Source organism: Lonchura striata, chromosome 5 (genome assembly GCF_046129695.1).
Source record: "Lonchura striata isolate bLonStr1 chromosome 5, bLonStr1.mat, whole genome shotgun sequence".
Taxonomy (NCBI): Eukaryota; Metazoa; Chordata; class Aves; order Passeriformes; family Estrildidae; genus Lonchura; species Lonchura striata.
The window spans coordinates 44,070,060-44,083,152 of record NC_134607.1 but is presented as its reverse complement, the minus strand read 5'-3'; positions in this window follow the sequence as shown (position 1 = coordinate 44,083,152).

Below are 13,093 nucleotides of genomic sequence, written 5' to 3'. Positions count from 1 at the left end.
AAAAAATGAGATATTGCTGATGCCCTCATCATGGCCAGGCAGCCCCTAGATTCTCTCCTAGAGGAAGCCCTACCCGGCTTGTCACAGGCAGCTGCCAGGGCAGAACCCTGCAGTACTCTAACCTGAAAATGAGACCAAGAAAAATCAGGGTCCTTCCCATTGCTTGAGATGTTGTGTAGGAAAATACTTCCTGGAATGTTCATTAGCTGGGAATCTGAAAGCAAGCAGATTCTGGTAAATACTAAAAAATGGCCAAACTCATTGGCAAAGGTGCTCACAGTTGGGCTGTGACAGTGCACTCACAATTTGCAACTGCATCTTGGGTTGGCCCATCTCCTCACACCTTGCACCTCACACCTCCTCTTGCCAGGTTGTCTGCCAGCTGATTCTCATCCAGACATCTGTCTTGGCCAGGTTCAGGGAAAAAAGGGAAATTATACCATCTGGATCTGCTTAAAAAAAGCCACAGAGCAGAATGTCACCAGCCTACTGATGGCACAGCAGCCAAACCACAGCTGCCATGTGAGCACTCAGCAGGAGCTGTGACAGAGTGGGTCTGGTGGGATGCACCAAGTTTACTGACAAGGGAAAAGCTGAGCTAATGATCAGTTCTTGCCAGATCCTGTCAGTAAAAGAACTGTGACTCTCTGATCAGCCTCATTCAAAGTTGTTGGCAGTTGAAGCAAAGTTAGCAATGCATTTTGACTTAATCTATGACTTGTAGCAAGATGACCTGCTCAGAGAGCAGTAACACCTCTAAATCCTTAATGTGATTGGGGGAGCACAGAAGCAGCAGCTGAGCCCTGAGCAGTGCTCTGGTTTCACAGCCTCTCAAGTAGGAAGCCTTGTGCTGAGGCAAAAGAGTAATTAGGGACTGATCAAGACATTTTAAGTAGAGGTCAAGGGAGGGGTTGCTTAAGCATACTTCTGTAGACATCTGTGGTTCTCACCCACAGCAGGCCAAGGTGTTCACAGTTATCTCTTTCTCCCTAATGTACTCACCTACAGCCCCCAGCTCCCCTCACACCTCCATATCCAACATAAAGCAGATCTTGGCCCCAGCACAAGAGAAGCACACAGCTTGGCACAACTTAAGCACCTGATGTTTTCACCCACCTTCCCAAGCTCTTCAGCCTGCTACATCAGGTTGTGTTGGGAAGCTCTTCATGAGGCCATTGCAAGAAAGATGAGCACTGGGCTGTTGTTAGTGAAATGGATGAATATTTTGACCTTTTAATTCCATTTCATCTCTACATCTGAGACATAAAAGGCATCCTGCAGAGGAGTTCCTGGTGGAGAGTAGAATAAAAAAACTCCTACATTCATGCATTTGAATGTACTGGCTGGCTTTTTCCACACCAGAGACATGCTGTCCTTGAAAATTACAGTGATTCATCTCAATTCAATCTACACACAGACATTTTAAACCCACTCATTTGCCCTCCATCATATTTACACTTGCAATCACATTATAATTCTTCAAAACATAGAGTGATCCTTGGTTCTTTCTGGCCTCCTGGCTTACCTCCTAGAAATTTTATGTTCTCTAATATTAGGTGAATGGTGTATTTGGTCCCTTTCTCTTTTAAGTCTTGAAGTTCAATTGCGGCAATATAATCTAAATTTAAAAAGCAATAATTGTATGGACTTCCTTACACTGACACATGCTTGGATGTGAGCAAGGGTCCTGCCACATGGATGTGGAGCTTGCCTAATAACCTTTCTACATCAGGGACTTATAGAGAGTATAAGGGCAAATGAGCCACATTGGATATAAAGCCATCTGTTGTTCCAGACATGAAGGATTTGACCATTATCAGCCTGTATAATCTCTCAGGGATTTATGTTTAGGATGCCTTAGTCCCTCAGTTATCCTGAGTCTGGAAGATTTTTAGTTTTTCAAAAAAAAAAAATACTTCTCCTACCCCTTCATATTACCTGAGACTTCTTACAACCATAAAAAAGCATATCAATACTGGGATAAAACTCCTCCGTTTATCCATGAGGCAGGATACTGTGATCCTCATCATCTCAGCTCTGTGCTGTCTGGAGGACCATGGAGCACAAGGAAGGCTGTGGAACTTGCCAAGGTGATGGCCAAGTTCCTTCTGTGGCAGCCCTACCAGGACACTCCCTCTCAGGGCATGAGGCACATCTGGACATACTCGATGAGACCCCACACCAGTGCTGACAATGCAGTGAAGAGGGACAGGGGCTTGGAGGGACACTGGGAAGGTGGCACTAAGGCCCTCCAGTAAGAGCCAGGCTTTGCTGCTCTCACAAGGAAAACGTTTCTTATTAGGCAGAGATGACATCTTCTTCTCTCTAGAGCTGCCTCCCAAGATTTGCCTTCCTGAAATATAAAGGTTAGGCATATTTTTGAATAAAGTGGACAATTACACCAACTAAAGGAAATGCACATGCTGCCAGATGGCTCAAAGTGAAGCTTATCAATGCATTATTTATAATCTGCGGACTGTAATGAGGGGTTGCTCAGTCTGGCCAGTGAAAGGCATGGAGAAATCCAGTTAGAATCCTGAAAAGATGAGTTCAGGTGAAGATTCATGAGGCAGCAAGAGAAGAGAAAGGAGATAGCATGGTGGCTAAGGAGGCTTTAGGCTGCAGGTTTAGTTATGTGATGGCTGAGAGAGGAAAGGAAGTGCTTTAACCAGTTCTCAGCACTATTCCAACACAGGTTATACTTCCTTCCCCAAGACTTATGTGGACCAAATTGAATTTTCTATTAACTACAACGTCTCTTGCTTCTTCCACTCTCAAATCCCTGACGTTCATTGACAGCCATGAATGTCACTTTGATTTTACCTCAATTTCTGAGCAATGTCTACCCTTGAATATGTGTGTTCTAGTAACTTTAGTTGCTCCACCATGTCTGTGCCCTCCCTGTAGTATCTGGTTTCACATCCTGCACAAGCAGATCAGGTTCCTTTGTTTTGTTTCCAAGGTGCCTAGTGTTTATGTGTGCAAATATTTCCGTTGGCTCTTTGTGATCAGAACTGAATTTGGGCAATAAAACTCAGTTGACATGGAAAACTGTTAATTTAATTTTCAGGTATGAGATGTGATTGATGAGGATAGATAATCCTACAAGAAAAAAAAAAAAGGTGCCAATTTGTCTTGTTACCATCTTAGGGATAAGTAGTTTCCTACCCTTACAGCTGGCAGCGGGCAGTCTCGCTTCTGGAATTCACAAATGTGCAGAAATCCAATGTATTTACTTCAAGGCTCAGCTGTGGGAGGCCGGGCTGACAAGCACAAAACCTTATATCAGATGACTCCAATTTCAGTCTTCAGGGCCATGAATGGAGTTGTTCAGGGAGTTGTATATAAAGTACATATATGAGGAACTAACCTGTGAGTGCATGTCTGTGGGCAGTGCTGTATCTTCACTCTTTTAACAACTTGCAAGCCTTTCAGAGGTTGAAGTCTGCCAATTTACACCTAGCTAAACAGAAATTGAAGCCTAAAGCAGGTCCATTCTGGTCTGTCTTTATAGACAGTGACAAAATGAAACCTTTCCGTCTTTTACTATCACTAGTAAAACTCTATAATCATCAGGGTATTTTTAATGCATGTGCTCATTTTACAGCTGTAGGACATTTTTATGAGAGGACTCAGGGACACCCACACGTTGATCCAGGGTGGGGAAAGCATGGCACCAGACAGTGCACATTTTCTTTCCCATGCCTGCCAACAGGCTTCATTTTTGTGATAGAAAAAACAGCCATGGAGATTGGGAAGCAAAAACCTGACCTGCTCAGACTTTCACCCTCTGGACTCCGGCCCAAACTGTAAGACTTTCATTACTGAGCTGAGGCAGGTCCCCTTCCTCCACACCCACAGTGCCATCCATTCAAAGGCTTCCTGCTTGTGAAGCCTAGCACAGCAGCTGGCTGAACAAGGCACCTTCCACATTGGAGCAACTTACAATGTTATTTTGTGATAAAAAGCAGCAGATCAGGTTTGTCTCTCTCATGGATTTTGAAGCACACTGTCTTCAAATGGATCCTGCTTTTTTATTAAAAGCAGTGCAGAAATGTATAATTTTTGCTGTAGGAACTCCTTTCTGCATTCCTGTAGTTAGAGGGAACACAGGTAGCAGTTGTTAAGTATGGCTGATATGATGCATGGTTATTTGTATGAGGAGCTGAGACTCAGGGAATTTACTTACTGCTTGTTTGAGGATAGGAAAGGTGATTTAAAGTTGTTCCCCTTTTGTAATCAAGCCAGTCACCTTTGACATCCAAAATTGTAATAGGAGCCTGCTGCAAAAATTTGGATTTGCATACATACATTACTTAAATCCAATCCCAGTGAAAACCAGTCATCTTGGTATGTTACACATGAACTTAACCAGTTTGCCTCAGACCCACAAAAAGGTCCTCCTTCTCAGCGGGTTTAATATGTTCTTTACAACCAAGATAACAAAGGAGTCCTCCAGCAAAGCCCACCTGGGCTGGCTCTGGCAGGGGAGCAAGGATGCTCTTCCTGGCAGAGAGGCTGGGAAGGCAGCCCAGCACTGGGAGCTCTGCAAATGGCTCTCTGATTTCCTCTGAAAAGCTCAGGGCTGCTCCTCAAATCCGGTATCAAGCATGTGCAAAGCCTTGTGCAAACAGCGCTGCAAGGGCAGTAATGTGCATCCCTGAGGGCTGGCTCCAGACACAGCAAGGACAGGCTGGCCCGGCTCAGCTGCGGCCACACTGCGAGTGGGTGATGCCACTCCCTCCTGGCACAGTCAAGGCCCAGGAAACCAGCACCACACGTGCTCCGGCTGGGCTGGTCCGAAAAGCAAAGAAACCACTGTCCTTGGCAGTGCTGGGAAAACCTGGAAATGTGCACCCTGGGGACCCAGACCTGAAACAAAAACCCTCCAGTCTTCTGTAGAGTATCGCTGCATTGCATTGGTAATAGTGCAGCAGAGGGGAAAAAAAAGAGTTGGAAGAGGAAAAAAGCAGTGGATGGAGTTTTAAAGACAAGGACAAATGTTTTTCTTATTTACAGCAAGCTTTTCTTTGTGAAATTTAATTTTCAGACTTTTTAAAGTCTGCATCAAAAGTAAACCTTATCATGGCTGTTGATATATATAAAAAAGATAAATATATAAAATTCTGGCTTATGCTCCCAGACCTATACAACTTTCATGGCCATCACAACTAACTTTTGCTTCAGAAGGAAAGGAAATAATAAAACTGACATTTATTAGGGTGAGCTTGAAAGTGACTGTAATGAAAGTGACTTTAATAAAAGTGACATTGAGATAAGCTTAAGGCATTGGTATAAATGCCAGTGATGCAACTGAATGAAAAATAAAGCAATTTGGGATTTTTACTTATTTTATTCTTCTTCCTGAAAAGAACTTGTATGAATACAGAACTCATCCATACCAAGATAGAGAAATGATATTTATCAGATACAATAATAATTACCTCCTACCGTAAGTAAAAATATCAAGGCAACTAACTCTCTAAGAACATTATTTTTAACCTGCATTTTAATAGATGAATTAGTATAAGTACATGGTAACCAGGGTGAATTAATTCTTTAAGCAGCAAAGGTTAATTGTTTCTTAAACCAGAAGCCTTATCTTTCTTTGGTTCCATTTTACATGTACATCATTGTGTGCTTTTCACAAAAAAAAAAATTATTAAAACTGTTAGATATAAACAGTTTGTTAGATATAAACCTATTCAAATTGTTCTCCACAGACCATGTAACCTGTCCATTTTACACAAAAAATGGGTAAAAGCAACTTATATTGCTACTATATCCACTAGCTGCCAGAACAAAAAAAAAAAATGGGTTATTCAATGAAGATTGCCTCAGGAGGTGACAGGTGGAGTGGAAAAACTGTATTGCAGGAGGCATCTTCTAGATGGCAAAAGGTCAAACTTAAATTAAAACTTAGTTAAACATAAACCAGAGTCCAGGATCAAATAGAAGAAAAAGGAGAGCATTAGTCTAGAAGGTTTTAACTACATTTTAGCCAGACCAAGATGATGTGAAGGTGAAAATGCAAGGACGTATTGAAGAGATGCATAACTGTGATAACTGTGGATATGTGATAGCATAAAACTAGGAATAGTCAGTGAAGGATAACAATATTCAAATATCTTTGAGAATGTCCCACAACCAGCTGGAACACGTCTCATACCTTAGGCCAGGACATCTGATGGGTCCCCACCAATCACTCAGTCCCAGATTTCATGTGGACTCCAAGCTCCTCAAGGCAGTGAATCACACAGGTCTTTGGGGAAGGAGGATATGGACTCACATGTACAAATAGGATTTGTTTATAAGTACAATTCCCTTCCAGATTTCATAAAGAGCATTTAAGATGCTGATAGATACTGCTGAGACCCTAGAAAAAGTGAGCACATAGACACAGTGCTTTGAACCAGTCCTTTTTCTTGGACACCTGGTTTCACTAAAATAATGCAGGGAAATAACCTTTCCTCTCCTATTTTGCAGGGTTGTCCTCTCAACAAACTGTTTTGGGACACAAGATTTCAGTACATGCAGCAGCATGTATTGAAGACATGCACACAGACACACACACACACATACCCACCAGAAATTTAAACCCAAATATTAAGGTTTGGGTTTCCTTCTGATAGCATCAGCCCAGAAAAAAACAGTGCTTTGTTTGCTAAGTAGCAAATACTAGCGCAAGGGTAGAGAGCTCTAGGGAAAAGCTCCCAAACAATCCCATTTTTGAATATTGTTATAGAACAGTTTGAACACACAGTAATTTTGAAGCATGATTTTTCTCTTTGTAAGAATGAACTCTAACACATAGAGTCTTGTGCAGACAGTCCTTGAATTTTTTTTGGCTGTCTAGATGCTTTTGCATCAGAGTAAAGGGAAAACAGTGAAGAGAAGCTTCTGAATGCCTAAGGACATACAGGCGCTCAGAGACAGGTTCCTCCTACCTGGCTTCCTCCATACACCAAGCATTGCTAGCAGGGCTAACCTATTTTACCTACAGGAATGTACATGACAATTAAAATGAACTCTCCCTGCACATGGTCTGGAAATCTGCTTGCCCTGCAGATATGTTATGCCCACAGCCATCTTCTCCCAGTGCCCCTCCACAATCCCCTGCCACAAGAAGGGCAGATCAATTTGGTGCATCAAGAGGGGCTCACTGAGCAGGGAGGCAAAGGGATGCTCCCGAGCACAGTGGCACAGCTGGCAATGCAGAGTGCCCATAAAGCAAAAGCCAGATCACCTGCAGTGCTCAGGGCTTGGATTCTCATCATTTTGGTTTTTAAATCTCAGGGCAAAACTTGTGACTCCTGTCCCTTGCTAATGGATACATTACACTGGGATATGGTGTTCTGTCTTCCTGTTTCTTTGCACCATGCTGCCATTCTCTGGGTAGAAAGAAAAGCTAGTCCTCTTTACACAAACAAAGGAGATTTAAAACAGAATCACAATTATAAAACAAGAAAGAACTTATCTGTGCTTCTATACAGCCTGGGATAATATGAAAGGACATACGTAGGTCTGGGAATCTTTTTAGCAGAAATACTTGCTACGATGTCAACAAAGAATATCCCAAAATGGATAAAAACTACTGTTCAGTAGTTTTTGTTTTGCTTTGTTTTATTTTTCCAAATGGCTCCCCTTACAAAGAAAATGGTTTGAAGAAAATCTGCAATTCCCCCACTCATCCTTTCAGTTCTTGTCCGCTTTCTCACATACAACACAATTCTTTTTGTTGTTCATGTTCAGCAGTTTTGGCTAGCAAAGGTAGGCTCTAAAGTGAAGCAAGCTCAGATCAAGCTACCTGCAGACAGCACGATCCAGTCTTCAACGATCTCAACATTGACATGGATTTTAAGGCTTAAGTACTCACTTCAGCATTTATTTCACTCAGCCTTCAGCAAGGTGCAGTTTTTATCTGGTGTAGTGTTTACTTTCCAAAGTAAAAGACTGAGTGTAACTGAGCTGGTAGTTTTTGCTCCTTAGAAACAGAACATCTCTTTTTGTGGCAGCATGCAAGTCACTTCAGTAGTATTCAAAGCAGCAAAAAATCAGCAGGAAATTCATGCTTGTGTTTCTCTCATCATTGATTCTCAGCACCTAAACTGGCCCCAGACTCATTTTTTTACCACCATTTCTACTCTGTTGCAGGCTAGTGCATTTGAGGACTTCTCATCAAGGCCCACATATGTCCTTCCTTCCCTTCTCCTGTCTCCATAGTCTTCTGGTAATTCTGATGGCCTGTATCAGAAATGGTGATGTCCCCTTCACAAACCCATTTTCCCCTTCCCTTTGTTCTCTCTGATGCCCTGAAGGGTGTTGTGCTCAAAACTGTCAGGACTGGGAGATGTTTAGACACATGATCTTTCATAGAATCATTGACTCACAGAGTGGCTTGGATTGGAAGTCTCCTTAAAGATTATTTAATTCCAGTTCCCCTGTTGTGGAAACCCATGGAGGGGTGTCCTCCTGCAACATCCCAAAAAGAATGGCTGCAGAAATAGGAATCACTCCCATTTCTTCCTCTCACACTTTCCCGCAAAGAACCATCATGAAAGAATAGAGAACAAGCCACTAGCACTTCTATGCATGCACTGGTATAGCTTGTTTGGTGACTGGCTTCTGTGCTAGTATCTGCACTTCACTGAGTTCATGTGCATTCAATGATTTAATGATTTATGGCAAACCTCAAGTAAAGAATTTAAACACGAGGTGAGACAGCAATCCCTTTTAATGGGTAACAGATCACACAGTATTCATTTTTTGTTCCTTTATCCCTTAACCCAAGATTAGTAGTAAAACAACATTCAGAAAGGCATTAAATTGGGTGGCTTTATTTAATAGCTCACAGGCGATGAACAACCGCTAAACAAAAAGTTTGTGGCACTGTTCAGCGACAACTGTCAGAAAGAAGAGGAAAGCCCTTGAGACTCTTCCCCTGCAAGTTGCTGTTTGTAGCCCACTCTCTGTTTGGTCTTGCAAACCTGTGACTAAATGTTGTGAAAGACAGGCAGTGCTAAGCAACGGAGAGGACAACACAGGGAGCCAGCCCCCAGGTTGGAACAGACTTTGAGCTGTGAACTCAACATTTCCAGCTTTCGAGGAGCTTTGAATTTTCTCACACAAAGATTAGTAACCAAGCATGCTTCTTAAAATGGCTTAAAGCTAGCAAGGCTGAATCATGAAGAAATTTGATGCCTAAACAGAGCCTTTCTTCCCATCCACAGCTGTGCATGTAAAAATGATAAATTAAATTAGCTATTGTTTCTCCAACTGTTTGCCCTGACTAAGAGTATGACTTTGGGAAAAAACCCAAACCAAAACAACTCTGAAATTTAACAATTAAACAAAACCAGTCCCATTTTTATATTTGTATACATGAACTGAAAAGAAGAATTCCCTTCCATTTGTTCATTGTTCCCTCCCTACACCCATAACAATTAATGAATATATATCAACTAGCTGAATGATCTGTTATCCAAAATTTTTGATTTTTGGCTTAGTGCTGATATACTTGGCATGAATCTCACTAATTTAGAAGTTATTTGGATATTCTAGCTTGCCATTATTCCATTATTTTTTAAAGTGAAATCTCAAAAAATTATTAATGCTCTAAGGAGAGGCTCAGTTGCAAACAACGAGACTGTCACATTCTGGAAAGAATAGCCCACAATGCCCTTGCCCAGAAAAAACATGCAGATTTAAGCTGGATGGTTCATCCATCCTTGCCAGATTCCTGGGCTAACACTGACAGTACAAAGAAGGAAGCATCAGCTTTGCTATTGCAGAAGGAAGCATCAGCTTTGCATTTGAGGACTTCTCCTAAGTAGCCCCGAGTCCCAGTGAATTGCTCCTATAATTCAAAGCGCTCTCCTGGGAAACAGAAGTAGAGCAGGAAAATCAAAATGCAAAGGTTCTTTAGTGAGGACAAACAGCAAGGTAGCTAAAGGCTGCAGAAGAAAGGTGCTGATGGGTTCAATGTTCACCATTTCAACAACAACCTCTGCAGAAGAAGTGCTGCAAAGCAGATGACAGCTTCTGAATTGTGAGAGGGTGGAGGACAGTCCCTTCCCCGGGGGGGGCGGGGCTGGCCATAGAGCTACAATCCCCCCACCCTTCTCCAGGAGGATTCCACACCTCTCATGAACCTTAGATACATCTCCCAGTTCAGTTTTCTTTTGCTGGGATACAAGCAGTCCTTCTCTTATATTCTTGGCAGGAAGGCTTGCTTCATTAACAGGTGTTAAAAAAGAAGCAGCAGATGCTCTCCTCCTTCAGCATGTAACAAGAGCAAATAACATAATCAGGGGCTGATTACAAGACTGATTTCCACTGTCTAATTTAAGACATGGAGCAGGTAATGGCATGTACTGCAAAACATGTGCCATAGTTTGTGTGCTGATCATTCCATGCCATAAACTTCTGCAAGGCAAAGCCTTTTCAACAGCATTTCTCATTTCTGAAAGGCTGTGAGAGACAAAATAATGTCCTTATTTTGCCTACAACAGAATCCAAGTTCTGAACACATAATCCACAGTCCACAGGCTGAGAAGATCAGAAAAGCAAGAGGATTAGTTAAATTTGCAGGATCCATTGTGAAAATGTCAGCAACCACACAGTCTGTTCCAATGGCAACAAGCTCAAACAGGGTATTTAAACATAGTGATTTAATCACCCAAATGATAACCCTTATTATGCTGTGTAAACTGTGTCACAAGTTAAACTATGGCAGGAACAGAAAGGGTATCACAAAAGGAAGACAACCAAAGCTGTCCTTTAAACGCTGTTCTGAGTGAAGAAATGTTAAAGACAAGAAGCAGTTTCAATGGGAAGTATCAGAGGTTGCTGAATAGATATGGACAATGAAATAATAAACTAAATAAAACCTGGCCATAAGACATTTCTGGTACAATGAATCAAACAGGGGCAAGGCGGTACAACATTTTTGAAGCTTGTCAAGCCACGGTGAACAGCCAGCTCATCCCTGGATTGCCACCAGCATGCCCAGCACCACCTAGCAGAGGGACATGCAAGAAATGCATGGGATCTGCTGTAAGAAGCAGAAATTCATTGCTTGCAACCTAGTAGAGAAGCTGAGGGATGGTAACTTCACTGTGGAAGTTGAAAGGCATGCAAAAATAAATAAATGCCAGTTAGAAAGGAAAGCTTTGAGGTCTTGCTATATTCTTAAACAAAACAGTGTTTCAATAGTCCGGGGCCCATTCCTCTGAACTTAAGCTTAATTTCACCTTCTACCACATCAAACTTTTTGTCCTACCTCTCAAACCCCCTTGGGATACAATTCCTGTCTTCTTGTCATATTTAAAGGTTACTGTAACTCAATCACCAGGGGCATCCTCAGTCACCTGAATCTCCCATGAGCCCATGTTCGCCCACTGTACTTCTCCTCTTACCATCAATAAAACCTGTTTCATCATTCATGAAAGCTACTTTCACTCACCCATCTCAAAGCGTGCTTTCCCCACAAACCACCCAGAATAAACAATCTGAGGAAGGATGGTCATGCAGCAAGATAGTGCTTCCTCTCCTACAAGAGGAAAAGAAGGCTCACACTGCCCCTCTTCCTGTTTCCTTTTGGTTTGCACATCACATGTCCTCGAAACCAAGACTATGACTTTCTACATGTGACACTGCATGGGGCTCTGCCATGAGTGGCTTAACGAAGTGCCATTGAATGAAAACACTAGTAGCAGTACATTGCTAATAATGAGACTTATGAAAAACTCGCCTTGCCTTTTACAATCGCATTACTACTGGGATCTAAATTATATTAACAGTTTATATTTTCTTTGACTAGAGTTTGTGAAAAACTTCAGAATTTGGAATCACAATGAACTATGTGCCCATGACGTGTATGTTCCTATACATACACACAAAGACTCTCAATGTTTAGGGTTGCAGACCCTCTTATTAAAAATTAAGAGCAGTAATAAAGATTTTGCATCAGAATTCACCAATATCACACATCAATTTTAATATTTATTTAGAACAACTGTGACCTTTCAGAGGCTCATTGAAGAGCTTATTACATTTTTCTAACCAAAATGAAATTGCTTTAATTTTAAGGCATTATTGTTGTTACAAAGATGAGGAATGGCAGAATACAGTCAACTGTCATGTGGCAGAATGCAATAAATATGGCTTGTGTAGAGGCTGACTGAAGTGACCAACAATGAACAGCACTGAATGAAAGCAAGCATTTTCAAATGGAAAGAATAACTAGCAAAGGTCTTCCAGCGAATGAAAGAACCAGGGAAGGTGTACTCTGAGTACTGAACTTGCCTCTATCACCTTCCAACAGCTAAGAAGGGAGAGGAAGGGCACAAGCTTTCATCTGAGGATCTAGTGCAGAAGCAGTACAAGAGGATGCACATGCCACCATTTTGAGCAAGTTTTATGGACACCCTGGTATCAGCATGTCCCAGGTAGGTTTGTGTCAGCATTACCTAATTAGTGTATGCAATGAGGTGTTTCATTTGATATTTTTTAAAAATTCAATTTGATTTCCTCTTTCTTTTAAAATGCAATATCCTGGGAGGTCTAAGGCAGCCTGGCAGAAAGGCTGCCAGATCTCTGGCTCTGTTTTGGCAGAGGTCTGCTGACACATTTATTCCAAACCTTCTAGTTTTCCCGCAACATTGCTGGGTGGCTCTAACAAAGAAATCCAGCTTCTTGCTTTCCGTGCTACTATTCAGTGATAAGCAGATCTCTATGGAAATACAGAGGGAACATACACTTATTTGAGAGCAGAGACTGTGATTCTTTTTTCTGAATACTTTTAAAGGAATCTTTTCTGGGAAAAAGGCTTTTGTCCCTGGAGAAGTCTTTGATGCTGTGGGGGGCAGGCTGGCCTTAAGCTGTACCTTGACCTCACCTCTGGCTCATTCTGTCAGTGCAGCAGCTGGAGCCTTCTTCAGCCAGAGGGAACTGCTTCACTCCTGGCCTGGGGAACTGCAAGCCTATTTATTTACTGAATACGAATAATCTCCATGTGTTATGCAGCTTGACTATCTAATATCAGCACTCAGCACAGAAGGTAATAACTTGAAGAGACCCATCCCTGCCAAAT